We start from the raw sequence: 16925 nt of genomic DNA, 5'->3' as shown, positions 1-16925 counted from the left end.
ACGCCCCTTCATATGCCTTCCTCGTCCTGGGTGCTAAACTCTCTCCCACGAGGTTTTGTAGTTCGGGGCACCGAGAGACCAGGGAGCTTCGGGGAATGGTGCCGACACCGGGTCCGCTGTGGGCAGAAAACCCCAGAAGGCCTGCATACGGAAACGAGAAAGCGCATCAGCCGCCTGATTCAGTACTCCTGGCACATGTCTTGCCTTAAAGAGTACGTTCAATTGCATACATAGTAACACAATTTCCTTAAGCAATCTCAGAATCCATTTGCATCGTGCAGCCTGACTATTGATACACTCAACCACGGTCATGTTATCTGACCAGAATACCACAGAGTGATCACGGAACCCCTCAGGCCATGTTTGTAGGGCCACCAGAATAGGGAACAGTTCAAGAAAAGCAATGTTGCTCGTCAGCCCACACTCGTGCCACCATGACGGCCATTTTTGGGCCGACCAGTGATTACCGACCATGGCTTGAGCAATCGAGCGGGAGAAAGGGCGGGCCATTGGCATTACTCTAAGGGCAAAATTCAACTGACCCACAGTTTGCTGCAATTGATGCAAGTTCACCTTGGTTTCCCGAATACATGCCTCAAGGGAGGCCCTGAATCTCCCCACCTTTTCTTTGGGCAGCCGGAAGCAACCTTCCAGTGAATCGAGCTCTATTCCGAGAAACTCGAGCGAAGTTGATGGCCCCACCGTCTTACCTGGTGCCAATGGCACACCAAACTGATTCATCAGACCACAAAATTCATTTAAAGCTTGTGCACATTCTGGATCCCCAGCTGCACCCAGGAACAGAAAATCGTCAAGATAATGCATAACATGTTGAAACCCCGTCATTCTCGTGAATACCCATTGCAGAAAACAACTGAATTTCTCAAAATAAGCACAAGATATGGAGCATCCCATTGGCATACATTTATCCATGTAATAGCGACCCTGAAACATAAAACCGAGGAGACGCTGATCGTCTGGGTGTACCGGGAGCAACCGGAACGCTGACTCGATGTCCGATTTGGCCATCAGCGCTCCGGGCCCCAGGCGATTCAACATGGCGACGGCCTCATCGAAAGATGCGTACCGCACCGAATACACCTCCGGGTCTATCGCATCATTCACCGAAAGACCTCTCGGGGCGGACAAGTTATGTATTATTCGAAACTCACCCGGGTCCTTTTTGGGGACCACTCCCAAAGGGGAACAAACAAAATTAGCAACTGGTGGCGTGTCGAATGGTCCGGCAACCCGACCCCGGGTCAACTCTTTCACAATCTTCGCCTGTACCACCGCCGTATTCTGCAGGACCGACAGTTGGTTCCTACACTGTGCCTTACCCTGAAAATTCCCCACTGGGATGCGGAAACCATACGAAAACCCATCTCGCAACACCCCAGCGGAGACATGATCCGGGTATTCATTGAGCCAAGGAATCATTGCCATGGTATCAACCGGGGTAGGTAAAGGCGCCCCTCGGACTATTTTAGACCTGTTTGGCGCTTCCCCTACCTCCGTTATCACCCGTTTTGGCTCTGCACATGGTCTCAGGATGCGAGGATTGCCCACACCCCCCACAGTCGTGCCTAAACTTGCATGACCCCTGGGGCCTCGTACACTTTCCTCTGTTAAAATTCCAGCAGATGCCTTTTTTGCCTGTATTGCCACTCGATCTCGAGTGATGCTCATTACTTGAACCTGCCCGAAAGGGCGCCCCAGATGAATGGCGGGAAAACTCTCCCCCGCTTCCCCCCACCAATGGTGCCTTTAACATGCCTGATTTCTCCATCTTTTGCCAAGAAATGGAGTCATAACAATCCCACGTCAGAGATGTGTCGAACTCCTTGGCCTTCCGAAAAACATTATCATAACAAAACCACTGATTTCCCTCATATGACTGAGAATACTCCATAATACGTGTCTGGTACACGGGTAACTCGGCCAACATTTCAGGCCTTCGTTCCCCCATAATTGAAGTGAAAATGCCAAATGCTCTGCCCCAATTACCTATGTTCTCATCGACCTTAAAAGCGGCCATCTTGGCGCGCCAAACACTCGGGTGCAGAAACTCCTTTTGACCCTTCACATGCTCGATCTCATAATGATCAGTTAGCAACGAAAACATGTTCACATATTTCTCAGCCCATATCCTCTCTTTGATTTCAATTGGAATATGCTGAGCCACTTTCTCCCTTCTCGAGGGTACAGACCCCTCCCCCGCAATCGGCAATCGCTGCTTACCTGAACTAGAGGCTGTCACCGTAGTCGCTGCCGAACTCGTGCCCGCCGCGGTTTCACCCCCTGGAGCCTGCGGGGGAACAAAAGGACATGGTGCCTTTGCGGCCTCTCTTGACTGCCGCAACTGCCTCATTACTGCCCTGGCGTCATCCGCCGTGGTGCCTTCGCTATCTTTCCCCAACCATGCTGCCAGCTGTGCAGCCAACTCGGGAGGCATATCCTCCCCGTTCACAGGGGTGACTACAACAGGGATTGGCTGCCCCTCCTTCGGGACCGGGATCGGGGCATCAGTCGGTGTATCGGGGAGCGCCGGCGGCGCCTCGGGAACCGGGGTCTCACCCCCAGTCGCCCCATCTTGGACCTTCTACCTCTCCTGCCAGGGACTACTCCCGGCAATGCTGGTCCGACGACTCGCTTTGGGCCTCCTACACCGTTCATTGCCGCCATCTGTTTCTTCATCTCGGCCATGTCTTTCACGAGCATGCGGAGCATCTGATCGGTACCGACCCGCTTTCCGGCCTTCTTGCCCGGCATTCTCGAACGATGATTCTCTGAAAGAACAAAGACAAAATTACAACGCTCAAAATTGGCTCTTCGTTCCGTCTCGAGCTCACGTGCAGCGGGGAGGTGCAGCTTCAGAGCACAGGAACAAGAGGATGCTACTTTGGCTTGTCGCTCCTTTTATCCATCTTCGGGCGGGCGTAAACCCGCCTCCGCCTGCCTCCGGGGGCGTGGCTGGCGGCTTCGGTGTCTAGGACCACCCACTCTAGGGCGGGAAAAGGCGCGCCCCGGCTACGCCGCTTCGGGCATACCAGCCGGGACTCGCCTCCCGCCCAAGATGGCTTCCCGGGGGGATCGGGGTACTCCACCATACGTTCGGGGGGACCGATTGGTCGCCCCTTTCCATTCTTTGTGTACCCAATGTTAATTGGAAGTCCGCAGTCCGCCGGGAAGTCTTGGAGGAGATTATGCAGTCGTGGGGCCATGGGGCCACACACAGGGCAGCATGAACTGTCATTGCAGCCCCTGCTTCATTGATCCCTGTTCTTCACGGCTGAAGCGTCAAGAGGGGACCACAGGAGACACTTTTGCTTGTGAACTCAAAGCCACGAACCATGACACTTGGATTTTAGGCACATTCCGTGCTCCCCTGCACCTGAGTACAACCACCAGGGTACTGATGTTACCCCCCCTGCAACACCATTCTGAGGATCCGAACATTGGGGATTCTGGGACTTGTAGTCTCTCGGCACACTAGGGAGGCTGCACAGGTGTGCTGAGGGGGCGGAGCGAGCCGGCAACATCGAGGCTTAAAAAGGTGGGACGCACTGGCTTTGTGCTATTTTAATCCTGGGAGGCTTTTGGGCGCTGATGACGGCTAACATCGAGCCAGAAATGCATTCGCCACAGATCACAATAAAGACCTCCAATGTTCCCCCAGGGTCTCTGCTCCTTTTGTTATGGGAAGGAGGTTCCTGTCATATATATATATATATATATATATATATATTCACTGAAAAAACCCTAAGTTTTACACGCGTTATAGTTAGGAAGTAGCATTTGAAAAACCTATGAAATTCACTGAAAAAAACATAGGTTTGACACCAGTTATAGTTAGCTGGAAATTTTACTGACATAAAACCAATGAAATTCCACGTTATAGTTAGTTGGACTCACTATAACTTGCGCGTGTAATGCACTGCTGATGACATCACATTACATCACTCATGACATGGTCAGTGACGTCACTAATGAGATCACTGATGATACCATCCTTGTGACAGAGAGACTAACCTACTTGCACTCTAAAGTAACCCTTAAAACACATTTTGAAAAAAAAAACTAACATATAAAAAAAATGGACATACCTATACCAGTTACAACAACCAATTCAGTAATTCCAACATTTATATACACATCCAATAATTCACTAACAGTTCTATATAGTCACTCGTATATATACTCACTGATTATATATAGTAATACAGCTATACATCCTGTTATATACCGACAGACATCCAAAAGTAAATCACACACATATTCACACTTGCAAATAAACTAATAAACATTCATTAATTTACATAGACAGATATACACACACTAGCACCTTACTTCTAAGTAAACTTACACTTACTTACTCTCTTAAACAATCACTTATAGAAACACATACTTATTTAAACAGGAACTCTTTCAATCTCTCACTGTCACATATACTGACTTATATATATCAATACTTACATAAACTAGATTAAAACATATATCGTTACTGATAAACACACTAGTGAGGCAGGCATTCACTCACTAACACACACATATACACACTCAGCCATCCATACAGTCCTCCACATCCATTAATACACTTATTTAAACATTTATTTTTCCATCGACCTCTACATATACATATATAAAACATATTTATTTTTTAAAAAGACAGACATTCACTAGATAGTATTATCAGTGATCTCATGAGTGATGTAATATGTGATGTCATCAGCCGTGCATTACACGCGCAAGTTATAGTGAGTCTAACTAACTATAACGTGGAATTTCATTGGTTTTATGTCAGTAAAATTTCCAGCTAACTATAACTGGTGTCAAACCTATGGTTTTTTCAGTGAATTTCATAGGTTTTTCAAATGCTACTTCCTAACTATAACGTGTGTAAAACCTATGGTTTTTTCAGTGAATTTCATAGGTTTTTTGAATGCTAGTTCCTAAGTATGTAATCACGTTCGTAACCAGATAGTGTCACCGCCTACACGTCCTGAGAAGCGCATGTAAAGTCATGTGACTTGAAAACAAGACTTCCAATTGGTTCTTACTAGTTTCTGTTCTAAAATTTACACGAAGCACTCCACCCACTTTCCTCACAATCTTTCCTACTCTCAAGAGACAACAACGTCGAGCATCTTCCGGAAAACTTTGCTGAAATGGCTGCCCTTCCGCATTCATCTTCAGAATCTGAAGGAAATGAGCGACCACCGTTAATAAGAAAAAAGGAATCTTTCATTTGGCAATTTTTTACTTATCCTGAAGATCAAAAGAAGGTGAATGCGCCAAAAGTAACCTGCACAATATGCAATTCGGAACTCTCAAGGGGAAATCCAAATAAAAAATATTCCTTTTCTATACACACCATGCTGCGGCATGTTAAACAAAGACACCCTGAGCATTATGCAAAAGCATCGACAAGAGCCCTGGCAACGCTATTACCATCAGAGGTGGCCAGCACATCTTCTGGTGGAGTACCTGTATCTCCATCGAGTGCTGAGATGGACTTGAGACCATATCTTGCGAAGGTACACATGAAATGCAACGAGTGTAGAAAAATTCTTTTGTATGGAGAGCAGAGCCTCGTTCTTATTCAACTCAAAATTGAAAGTCATAAATGCCCCAAGAAAAGATAAATTTCTTCACTTCATTTTCATAGTATTACATACTGAAAAATGTAGTAACAAGTTTAAGAAATCGAAAGCATCATAACACTTGTTTCCAAAAAAACAAAAACAAAAAAAAAGTTCTTTTCAGAACTAACTCTTTCTACCAAAACGTGCTCCAAGAGCATATTATGACATGTTTTTTGCCGTTTTATTTTAGTGCGCGACCGGGTGCGCGCACCCTCCTATCGCGTACAGGAGCTGAGATTTGCATGTGAAGTCATGTGACTTCAAAACAACACTTGCAATTGGTTGTTGGTAGTTTCTATTCTGGAATTTACACGTAGCACTCCACCTACTTCCATCACTTCCTTTTCTACTCTCAAGAGAGAACAACGTCGAACATCTTCCCGAAGACTTCGCTACAATGGCTACCATTCCGCATTCATCTTCCGAATCTGAAGGAGATGAGTGACCACCTTTCACAAGAAAAACGGAGGCTACACTATTACCATCAGAAGTAACCAGCACATCTTCCGGTGGACGACCTGTATCTCCATCGAGTGCTGAAATGGACTTGAAACCATGTCTGGCGAACGTGCACATAAAATGCAACAACTGTGGAAAACTTCTTGTATACGGAGAGCAAAGCTTTATTCTAATTAAACACAAAATTGAGAGTCATAAATGCTCCTAGAAAAGTTAAATTTCTTCACTTTATTTGGATAATATGACATACTGAAAAATGTCGTAGCAACTTTAAGAAATCAAAAGCATCATAACACTTGTTTCCAAAAAAAAAAAAAAAAAAAAAAAAGTTCTTTTCAGAACTAACTCTTTGTACCAAAACGAGCTCCAAGAGCATATTAGCTAATATTTTCTCGCCGCTTTCATTTAGTGCCCACCTATCGCGTACAGCCGTCGAGACACGCATGTGCAGTCATGTGACTTAAAAACAACACTTCCAATTGGTTCTTACTAGTTTCTATTCTGCAATTTACACGGAACACTCCAACCACTTTCCTAGAAAACCAGTTTATCGAAAAACTTTTAAAGCCTCCCCTTATAAAACATTCGACATCCTTCACATAGCAGTGTAGTAAATAGCACTAGATACACTCCGTCCCTTAATTATAAGAGACTTATTGCTATGTGAGAAAAACTTTTGTTTTCACGTGATAATGTGAAATGCTGAGCCTGTTACAGAATTTTCTTTCACATATATGTTACTATTCTCCTTCGACCACTAACACCGTAGAAAATACCACTATAGCGGTGATATTTTTTACACCGAGAACGGGCGATTTGTATCGCTTAGAGCCCTTGCTATTATAAAGTTTTATTTCCTATGTCTCTGATCTCCAACTGTGCAACGTGACTCCCCTGTGTGTCGTAATGAGGTGCTAAGAGCACCACGTACACTATACTGTGACAAAGCATCCATAAATTCCGCTGACATTTCTACCCTGCTATCTGCAATTATAAACATCAAAAGGAGGTACGCTGCGCCCCTTGGAGAGCCCTCACTCCCACTGCTACAAAGGCTTGGCAGTTGCCAAGATGCACAAAAACAGCGTCTCGGATCCATTGAACTTCTGTGATGGTCTCAATGAAAATAAGCACTAAACAATATTCAAGTATGTAGCAGTCCTTCTACTTGGTTAGAGACTAAACATTTACCGCAGCACTGCAACGATTTCTTCCGAAAATAAACCTTAGTATTAATGAGGTTTAACGCAAATGCGGTAAAAATCGTTGCAAAGCATAAGTATCACTGAAAAATAAGGATTATTCATGCATAGCGACCTAATGCTATTAGCCATGTTATCCACCTCCCATTGGATAATATGGCTAAGAACTCCTCAGGGCAAGTGTTAGCTTTTAGAAATATTCCCGCTTAGCGCAAATATCTCCAAAAGCTAGTAATAAGAGATAGCGATGTTAAAGACTATTTTCAGTCGCTAACATCTTCGCATGCCCACTTTGCATGTCATTAGATATAAATGCAACTGACATGCAAAGTGCGGCCCAAAATGTTCACTATCTTCTACTAAGTGTTGCTAACTGGTGTTAGCAGCAGCTACGTAACAGATAGATAATTATATCTCTGCTTTCTTGACATTTAAACCAAAAAAAACACAGATAAACACCCTTCATAATATACCTCTATATTCAAATTGAAGTAGGCGTAGATCGTGATGCAGCAATCACATGCACAGTTTTGAAAGAATATGGCCCAGAAACTCACTGAGTAAAATCTCATAAATTACAGTCAACCACTTTCAATACGTATTACTTCAGAAGAACACTTCTTTATGATACACGGCTCTAGAATGACACACATGCCTCGTCTTTATAGAAACCCTTCAGGTTTTTTTAACAGCTGTTAAATGCTTCCATACTCATCACAAAGCTACTCCATCATGAGCATTGCCTCAGCTGTCCCCAGGACGGACAACATTTGTGATGAACTTGCCGCTGTGCATGCAGAACACTAACATTGCGCTTTCTTAACACGTTCTATTCACTAAGCAGAACCATGACGGAACCACTCTATCATAAACACATCTGAACCATGGCTCATATAAGGAGTAGCTCTATCATGACCATACAAGTACCACTAAGTCCCCCAGCGCCCTAACCGTGAGGCAGAATTGGCACTGCAACACAGGATTTAAAGTCCTGCAAAGAACACCATATAACATTTAATATCATATACACCATTGTTTTCATATATCACTTTTGCTAAACTCACTCAGTGAAATGTCGCACATTTTATTAAATCACTTTTGAAGCATACCTTCTAACAATGCACCCAATCCTATATGAAAGTATTCAATATAAAAGATGACATTGCTTTAAGAAGGATAGAGAAATAAATAACACAATGTTGTAAACATTTCTTTATTATATATACTTACCTAATAAAAAGAAAAAAAAAAGTAAATTTCTTATTAAAACGTAGCAGCTGTGGAAAAAAATTAAAAATAAGATTATAAAGTATATTATTTAAAGAAAAAACAATAGGAAACAATAAGAGAGATGCAAAGAAAACTGTCAGATATTATTAATTAAACTTACCTTATACATATAATATCTGTGGAGGAGAGTAAAAAAAAATCTATTATAATACATATTTCTAAATGCAATGTAACAAAATAAGTAAACAACATATTAAATGATTTATTTTTGCTGTTCTCAGAATACATTGATTTTCACTATCAAGAGTGATTTCAATATTAATCATCATATAACAGCGGGGAAAAAAAAACACAATCAAAATGATTGTGTTTAAAAAACCCATACAAAATCTGCATACATATTATAAATACCTGAAAAAAAATGTCTTAAATGTTTTCCTCAAATTCGCAATTTCTTGAGTAAGCACACTACATCTTCCACAGTTACAACCTAATTAAAGTATACCACTTATTTTTCAAGATATCTCAACAAAGCCCTGTGCAGCAATCTCCTTTAAAAATATGTATTTGAAAGACACAGTTTCATCTCTCATACCTTTCCGCGTGGCCAAATTGTATAAGGTAACTCATTATCTTTTAAATACCTCTCCCAAACACTTGCGTCCATATAAGTTTCTAAATAATTCTCAAAAGTACTCATTTTCTTCTCTCATATTTTTCCACGTGGCCAAATACTATGAGTTAAGTAGTTTTTTTCTTAAATTATTTATTCTTAGTCTTATCTATTGTTTTCTGTACTTTCACAATCAAAATTTATACCATATTTTATGCCATCAAACATTAAGTAAATTTGTACCTGATGTTATCACTATGCAAAACACAAATTTCATTTATAGATTTGTACACCCTCATTTACATAATATTTATAAACTAGTAAGTTTCAGATCTTTATAGTATACATATTCCTACAGCAAACCATTCTACTGATATTTGGGTTCCAAAAATAACAAATAACAGTTACTTAAGGCAAAAGGCAAACGTTTTTTAAAAGTCAATTGGCTATCATTGCAAAGTGTCCAGCCACTAGCACACTTCAAATAAGCTGTATAATGTCCTGATGATGTAGAATGCCCTTCATGATAAATAATGGCTACAGTTACAAATGTTCTTCTAGAAATAGAAACTTGAGAAGCCACAAAATTTTTAATTAAAGTGGATAATTTACTCCCATCAGCTCTGCATCGTTGAAACATTAAAATTACATATTGTCCGTATCTATGGATAAATAAAGTTGATAACATTTCAGACTTGCATTGAGAACAGACCATGTTTTGATGCGCATCTTTAACTAGTTTATGAAAAGGCACTTCTTTGCAGTCTGGTAATGTCAAATATAAAAATCTTTCACTGGGTATCTCAGTACTACTTAAAAATGAGCAATTATCACACTTATGTTCCCATTTATAAGAAAGCCCAAAAAGACTATCAATATCTACACCTTCATCTTCCAAAGCTGTAAACATATACATAATAAATTCCTGACAATCTTGCTGAATATTCTGAGAAAACTGATTTACTCCTGCACATATGTCTAAAACATTCCTTAATTCCGAAACACTTCCTACTTCACTATCACCACTACTACACGTTTCAAATATAGAATTTAAAGAATGACAAAAGGTATGCTCCTGATTTTCTATAATCTGTTCCTTAACATTTTTCAGAAAGAAAACAACATTAACTACTACATTTGCATAGCAGTTGACACCACATCTATTTTCCAACTTAAATCCAACAATCTCTTCAATACTAACAGTTTTCCTAGAGCTACCAACAACAGCTACATCTTTTTTTCGTCGTTTCTGGACTACTTCAGCACATTTGTCCTCATTTTTCCTTTTCTGACCAACTATACGCCTTTCAATTAAAGGATATTGAGGTAAACTTGGAGCATATTCTCTTCTTAACCTATTATACTCCTTCACACAATTTAAATCTGCACTAATCTTTGTCTCATCATAATCAATTAGATAAAGTCCACATAAAGTTCTAACACGCGATAAAGCAACATACGCCATGCCCTCTTTGAATACAGTGCTTCCAATATTTACCAAAGCACAATCTACACTTAAACCTTGAGATTTATGTATAGTCACTGCATATGCTAAACAAATTGGAAATTGCTTACGACGGACATATAAGTCTTTCACAAGCAAAAAACGAGTTGAACATCGACTAATTTGTTGAACTTCCTCAATCCCATCAAATTTTGTCCTCAAAAATTCAATCTCATCTCTATTGGTATAATTGACAAAACCATCAACATTACCCATTGCTCCATTTACCAATCCTCTTTCTACATGTAAATTTCTTCTTAAAATTATCCGACAATTTAAACATACATACAGATTTTTCTCTAAACCAGCAGTTTTAGATATAGTTTTTTGAAGAGAATCTAATTTCAATTTCAACTTTTCAGACAAAACAATAGTACTACCTTCATGCTCTATTCTATCTTTAGCTTCCAGTTTCTTAATTTCTTGATTTTCTAAATTCAACATTTTCTCATTAAAAACTGAACATTCTTTCAGAGTTGGCATCAAGCATATCACTGACTTATCTACTACCTCTTTACTATATATTCTCTCAGGAACATTATCTTCATTAGGAAACAGCTTGGAAAGTAATCGAGTTCGTAGAGTCTGTTTCGCATCTTCAGTTAATTTTCCAATCCTAATATCTTGAAGAATACTTCCATATTTAGTATCCTTTGCCTGTCGCATATTTTGAATCAGTTCAGTATATTTGAAATGTGACCATATATTTACATTTCCAATACTGCCCAGGCACTTTCTGGTCTCCTCATGTGTAACAGTTTCAAATACAGGTTGTCCTTTCACAGAAGTCAGCTGCAGTAGATCTCCAAAAACTATGACATGTTTACCTCCAAATAACATACTCTGTCTTAAGTGTCTGTTGCATTCTTAAATGCACAAAAGCAAGCATTAAATTGGAGACCATGCTTACTTCATCAATAATAAGAAGTTTCATTTTCTTAAGGACTCTAGAAACTTCAAAACAAGCTTCTCCAGATAGCTTCTGATATTGTAATTTATTTTCATGTTCAACTGGCAGCATCAGCAAACGATGTAAAGTAACACCTTTTATATTATGTGCTGCCAATCCTGTTGGAGCAGTAACAACACACGACAGTGTTGACTGAGTTGTTTGCTGTAAATATGTAGTAATTCCTTTAATTAGGAAACTTTTACCAGTCCCAGCTTCTCCACTTACATATAATCGAATAGGCTCAAATGACATACATGAGCAATCTTTTCTCTCATGACGAAAGCCATGCTCAATGTGCTCTGTCACTTCATCATATATCTGTCTTTGCTCAACATTAAACTGCTTCTTTAATTCTTCTAAGTCGATTACTTCCTCTTGACCTTGCTGCATTGCGCTTTCCACCTCATCCATCGCGGTAGCAGCTTCACTTTGAATAATTGGTTGTCCCAGTGGATCTTGACTTAATGATGCTGAACTTTGACTACCTTGTGAACTATCTCTAGCAATCTCTGCTGCAATTGTTGCTTCTTGCTCTATTTCGTCATTCAACATTTGCAGATAATTGCTGAAAACAGGACATTCAATACTACTTTTAGATGCGTTGAATGAATCTTCATAACTATCAAAGTCTCCAAGTAGTTCCTCTTCTCTACGCCATGGTTTAAAGAGCTGCAAAAGAGCAAAATAGTAAAATTCTCTTTTATCAGGTGTTTCGCAACTCAGTTTCCGATGATTTATCAAGTGTCCTTTTCTTTGTTTTACCAGACATCCTTCATGTCCAATTACAGCATGTACACCTTTATCAATATTCTCGGTAACATTTCTCTTAAAAGTATAATTTTGAAGTATTTCATACAAACAAATGTTTTCAAGCACAGTACTTCTATTTGGATAGTATGTATCCAACATATTTGTTTTCAAAATGTCTGTACTGTTCGGTTCTTTTTGGGCTAAGTACTCAATTTCTTGCACAGGTTTCAGAACACGGTTTCGTGTTTCTGCTAGGCCCAAACTCACCCAGAGAATAGTCCTTGACTTCGCATAAAGACTTGCTGATGATAATCTATCACAACATTCATATGCTCCAATTTCTCGATGAGACAGCATCTTCAAACTGTACGTATATAATTTCTTGCTCAGGCTCTTTTCATGAGAAATGTCTTCCCACATCTCCTTCAGTTCCGTCTTTTCAGATTTCGTGATGTAAGACGTTACATATCGAGCCACAGCAATAGAGTTGTCTGCAACATATTGTATGTCCATGTTAGCATTCCACATGGAAAAAATGACTGGGGTATAGTCATTAATATATTTCGATTCTTCACCTCTTCTTAAATTGTACGTATTTTTAGGTGACCTCCTTCTGATATTATGTCGCAAACATGACATCAAATTGTTGACTCTTCCTTTTGAAAGTACCGGTCGTGCAAATCCAAAGCGACATTTGGTATAAAATTTGCTCTTTGTTTGAATTTTCGCCGACAATATTTTCCACAGCGATGACTTTGAAAACGTAACACTTTTCCTCTTAAGTCCTTATCAGTGGTACTATTAGGTATGTCACAAGTGGCATACTGTTCAATAAAAGACAGTACAGTCTCATCCGAGTCTATTCCAAATTTAGGAGCATCCTTGATCCATAGCAGCATATGAATATGAGGAGCACCTCTTGCTTGATATTCTTTTCTCCAAAAGAAATCCAGTACTTCACCAAGAGGCGGATTTTTCTTGTTAGTAATGAAAGACATCATAGCTTCAAATCTATGATTAAAATACCTGCAAACATTAACTGGATCTAATGAACACAGTTCTCCAGGTGTCTTGTAGTTTATATTTTCTATGTTTGCATTCGCCTCCCGAAGAAATTCAATTAAATCTTCCCAAGCATACTCTGCAAAGCTTAGAGTTAAAAACCATGTTGGTGCTCCTAAGTTTCTAAGCATGTACTTCAAATCTCCATGACGACGGTACCAATACTCATTAGTACCCCGCTGACAAGCCATTAAATTAATTAAATGAGAATCCAAAACACTATCTTTCTGATGCACTCTATCCATAAATTCCTTTGCAGAAATATTTTGAAGATGTACACCACTTTTTAAGATATAATTTACTGCATAAGACAGACCAGATAAGTCACTCTCAAACAAAAGATGAAACAGATATGGAATGCATTGGCGAAACCTTGGATCTTCTGCATATAATCTAGTTGTCCGGTACTCAGATGCAGGACTCTGCATAGGTCGATCATCATATCGTGTACCTTCACCTGTAGGAAATAACTGTGGAAAACAACGACCTTCCAAACTTTCTTCCCAGACACTAATAGGATTTCCTTTCGCCTTTTTCATCTGAAATAATTCAATAGCATTCCCTATTGCTTCTTTGGAATGCAGTGGATGAACACTGTAATGTTCATAAATTTCTTCAGATCTAGATACATCAACTTTTTCAATTTGTCCACTACACAAATCACTATCCTCTTCTTCACTTACATCTTCTTGTTCTACGTATACATCTTTGTAATACTTATTATTTTGCACTAAATACAACGTTGCCTTTTTCACTTTCCTAACATCCACTAAATCTTGCCAGATTTTCTTACTCTTCGTAGGTACACCATTCACTAGAATAACTAGAGGTTCCTCTTCTACATTTTCAACACCAATTGTTTCCATATCTTTTTTAAGATCAAGAGGCAAATACACAACTCTACCCTTTAATCCTCTTAGTAAGTCTGAAGGATTTAATTTACCAGTCTTAGGCTCCATTCGAACAATAGCCTGAAAAGGATGTACACATTGAATCAGAATCGTCTCATAAGTATTTAAATTCATCAATTCACATGGAATATTTACCAACTCTAAATTATTGTGAACAGCTCTAGCAGGCATTTTATTTTCATCTAATTTATTATAACAATATTTACAAACACGTTGCTCAAAACCCAAATCAAAATAGTTTTCCACCAACAAATAAGTTGCAAAATCTTTCCATTGACCATTACTTTCATCTTCACTTTTTAAATATAAATCAACTAACCTCGTTTGACTTTTGTAATGAATTCGTCGGCAACAAACACAAGAAAAATTTGGTTTCTCACCTGCAATTACCTTAAACTTTATTATTTCTTGTTCAAAGTTTTCAATATTTACATTCCCAACATTTTCTAACACATTTCCTTCTATAATTATATCACCTTCTGCATTATCATCCTCGGGACCAAAATAACTTACCTCAATTTCTGCACAAATCTTCTTAACATCTAATTCACATCCATACAAAAGAGCACTATTCAACTGTTTAAGTTTAAGTGCTGGAAATTTTGCATAGTACAACTTTCTCACTAATTTTCTCATTTTAGTGTGATGCACTGCTAACATCCGGAAGTGATGAAACACACTCTGGCATATTTTTTTAGAGAGACAAGCCAGAGAATGGCCTTGCAGACCTATTTTCTCGCGCACTCTGCATTCATCTAATTCTTGCAACATTTTAATTTTTTTCTTTAGACTTTCTTTAGTGTACTTACGTAAGAAATTGCGTAAGAAATCAATTGAATCCTGTCGTACACTACAAATGCTACTACAATTCCAACTGTAAACAGGAGCATTAGGACGTCCCTCTAAAGCTTCTCTACCCATAACATCTTCTGCATTTCTAACCACAATTTTCTCTTTCTCAATAACACAACCATCCTTCACCTCATACGCTCGATCAGTGGTGTCAACTGCATGCAACAGATCGTTACTTTGAAAGTAACTCTCTTCATTAAAAAATGGCTCAGAACTTGAAGTATGCATCCACTTCCCAGAAAACACTTTACAAAAATTTGTCCTATTTATATGTCTCTTCCATTTACTTTTACTTTTCAAAACTCGAATCGCCTTATTTAAAATATTTATTCTATTAAGTATTAAAATAAATAACTTTCGGTTGGTCTCAAATGCACGCTCAACAAAAGCCTCTATATATAGTTTTTTTTAAAGAAAAACAGATCTTTTTTTAGAAACTTTTTCCTTTTGTAATAAATTCGCAACAACTCTGTTGTAAAACATACGCTTCCTGATTTGGCTAAATTGATTGGTCCGGGTTTTACTGTACTGACTTTCATCTTTCCGAATTCCAGTAATACTAGTTTCTTTAACTCCAGATTTCCTCTTAGATGATGAAATCGTTTTCTCCTTCTGAACTTCAATATTTACATTTTTCCTTCCCAAAATGCTTCTAAAAAACTTTTTAGTTTGCTTACCAGGAGTACTCTTATTTGTATCCGACCTCTCAGTCTTTGAAAATAATTCTGTAGTTTTCTTCTTTAAACTGTACGTCCGCTTGTAGAGTTTCTTTTTTTCAATTCTGGTCGGCATCTTAATTTAAAATTTTGATGAGATTGTGAACCTGTAAGACACAAAAATAACAAATATTATAGTTCAGTACTACCATATACCGTACAAATTGAAACCACACATTCATTTTTTAATAAAATACAGATAATAACAGAAAATCTCTGAACAAAGTAGTAAATCCTGTAGTGAATTTTCCTTCTAAATTTATCACACTGTATATTTCTTTAAACTTCATAGACAATTTGTAAAAAAATTTTTAAAAGCATACAAACAGTACACTTTTTTCAAAAACTATCGGTCATCATAACTGTTTTAATCTTTTTTTCTACAATCTCTTTTACACTTCATGAGAACATATCTTATCACTCTCATGAAGCACTTCATCGACAAATATATCAAGAAAACTATCATCACGAATGGTTTGCTATCACTTTTTTTTATTCATTTAAAAGTTCATAATTTAAAAGAACTTCTAACAACAGTTCATCAGAGACTTCCTCAAGTCCATTGTTCTCCTCTTCTATCAGCTCTAAATATGCTGAATCTAATGAAATGTCCATAAAATAGTCATTTTCATCTTCTTCCTCTCCAACAACCGCGTCTAATATTTCCTCCATCAGTTCATTTATAATTTCAAAATGCACTTCATTTTCTTCAAAAAAAAATTCCATTGTATTTTTTTCTATAAATTCTTCTTTTTCCTTTTGAAAAAATATAAAGACTAAATTATATCTTTGTCCACAAGTGTATAATTGAAAACTACCTTTACTAATTTTTAAACTACAGAAAATGTTATAATCTCTAACTTATTAACTCTATAATTTGTAAGATGCCACATTCCTCTTGTTTTGAAAAAGAAATTGGCAATATAACTCTAAACATTGACATTGTGTTTTTTTTTTTAAATTAAATAATTACTGTTGATAAAAGACATTTCACTGTAAAATTTATTTTTATATTTTCTACATATTTGA

Source organism: Lissotriton vulgaris, chromosome 7 (genome assembly GCF_964263255.1).
Source record: "Lissotriton vulgaris chromosome 7, aLisVul1.2, whole genome shotgun sequence".
In the NCBI taxonomy this organism is placed as follows: domain Eukaryota; kingdom Metazoa; phylum Chordata; class Amphibia; order Caudata; family Salamandridae; genus Lissotriton; species Lissotriton vulgaris.
This window is presented reverse-complemented; position numbering follows the sequence as displayed.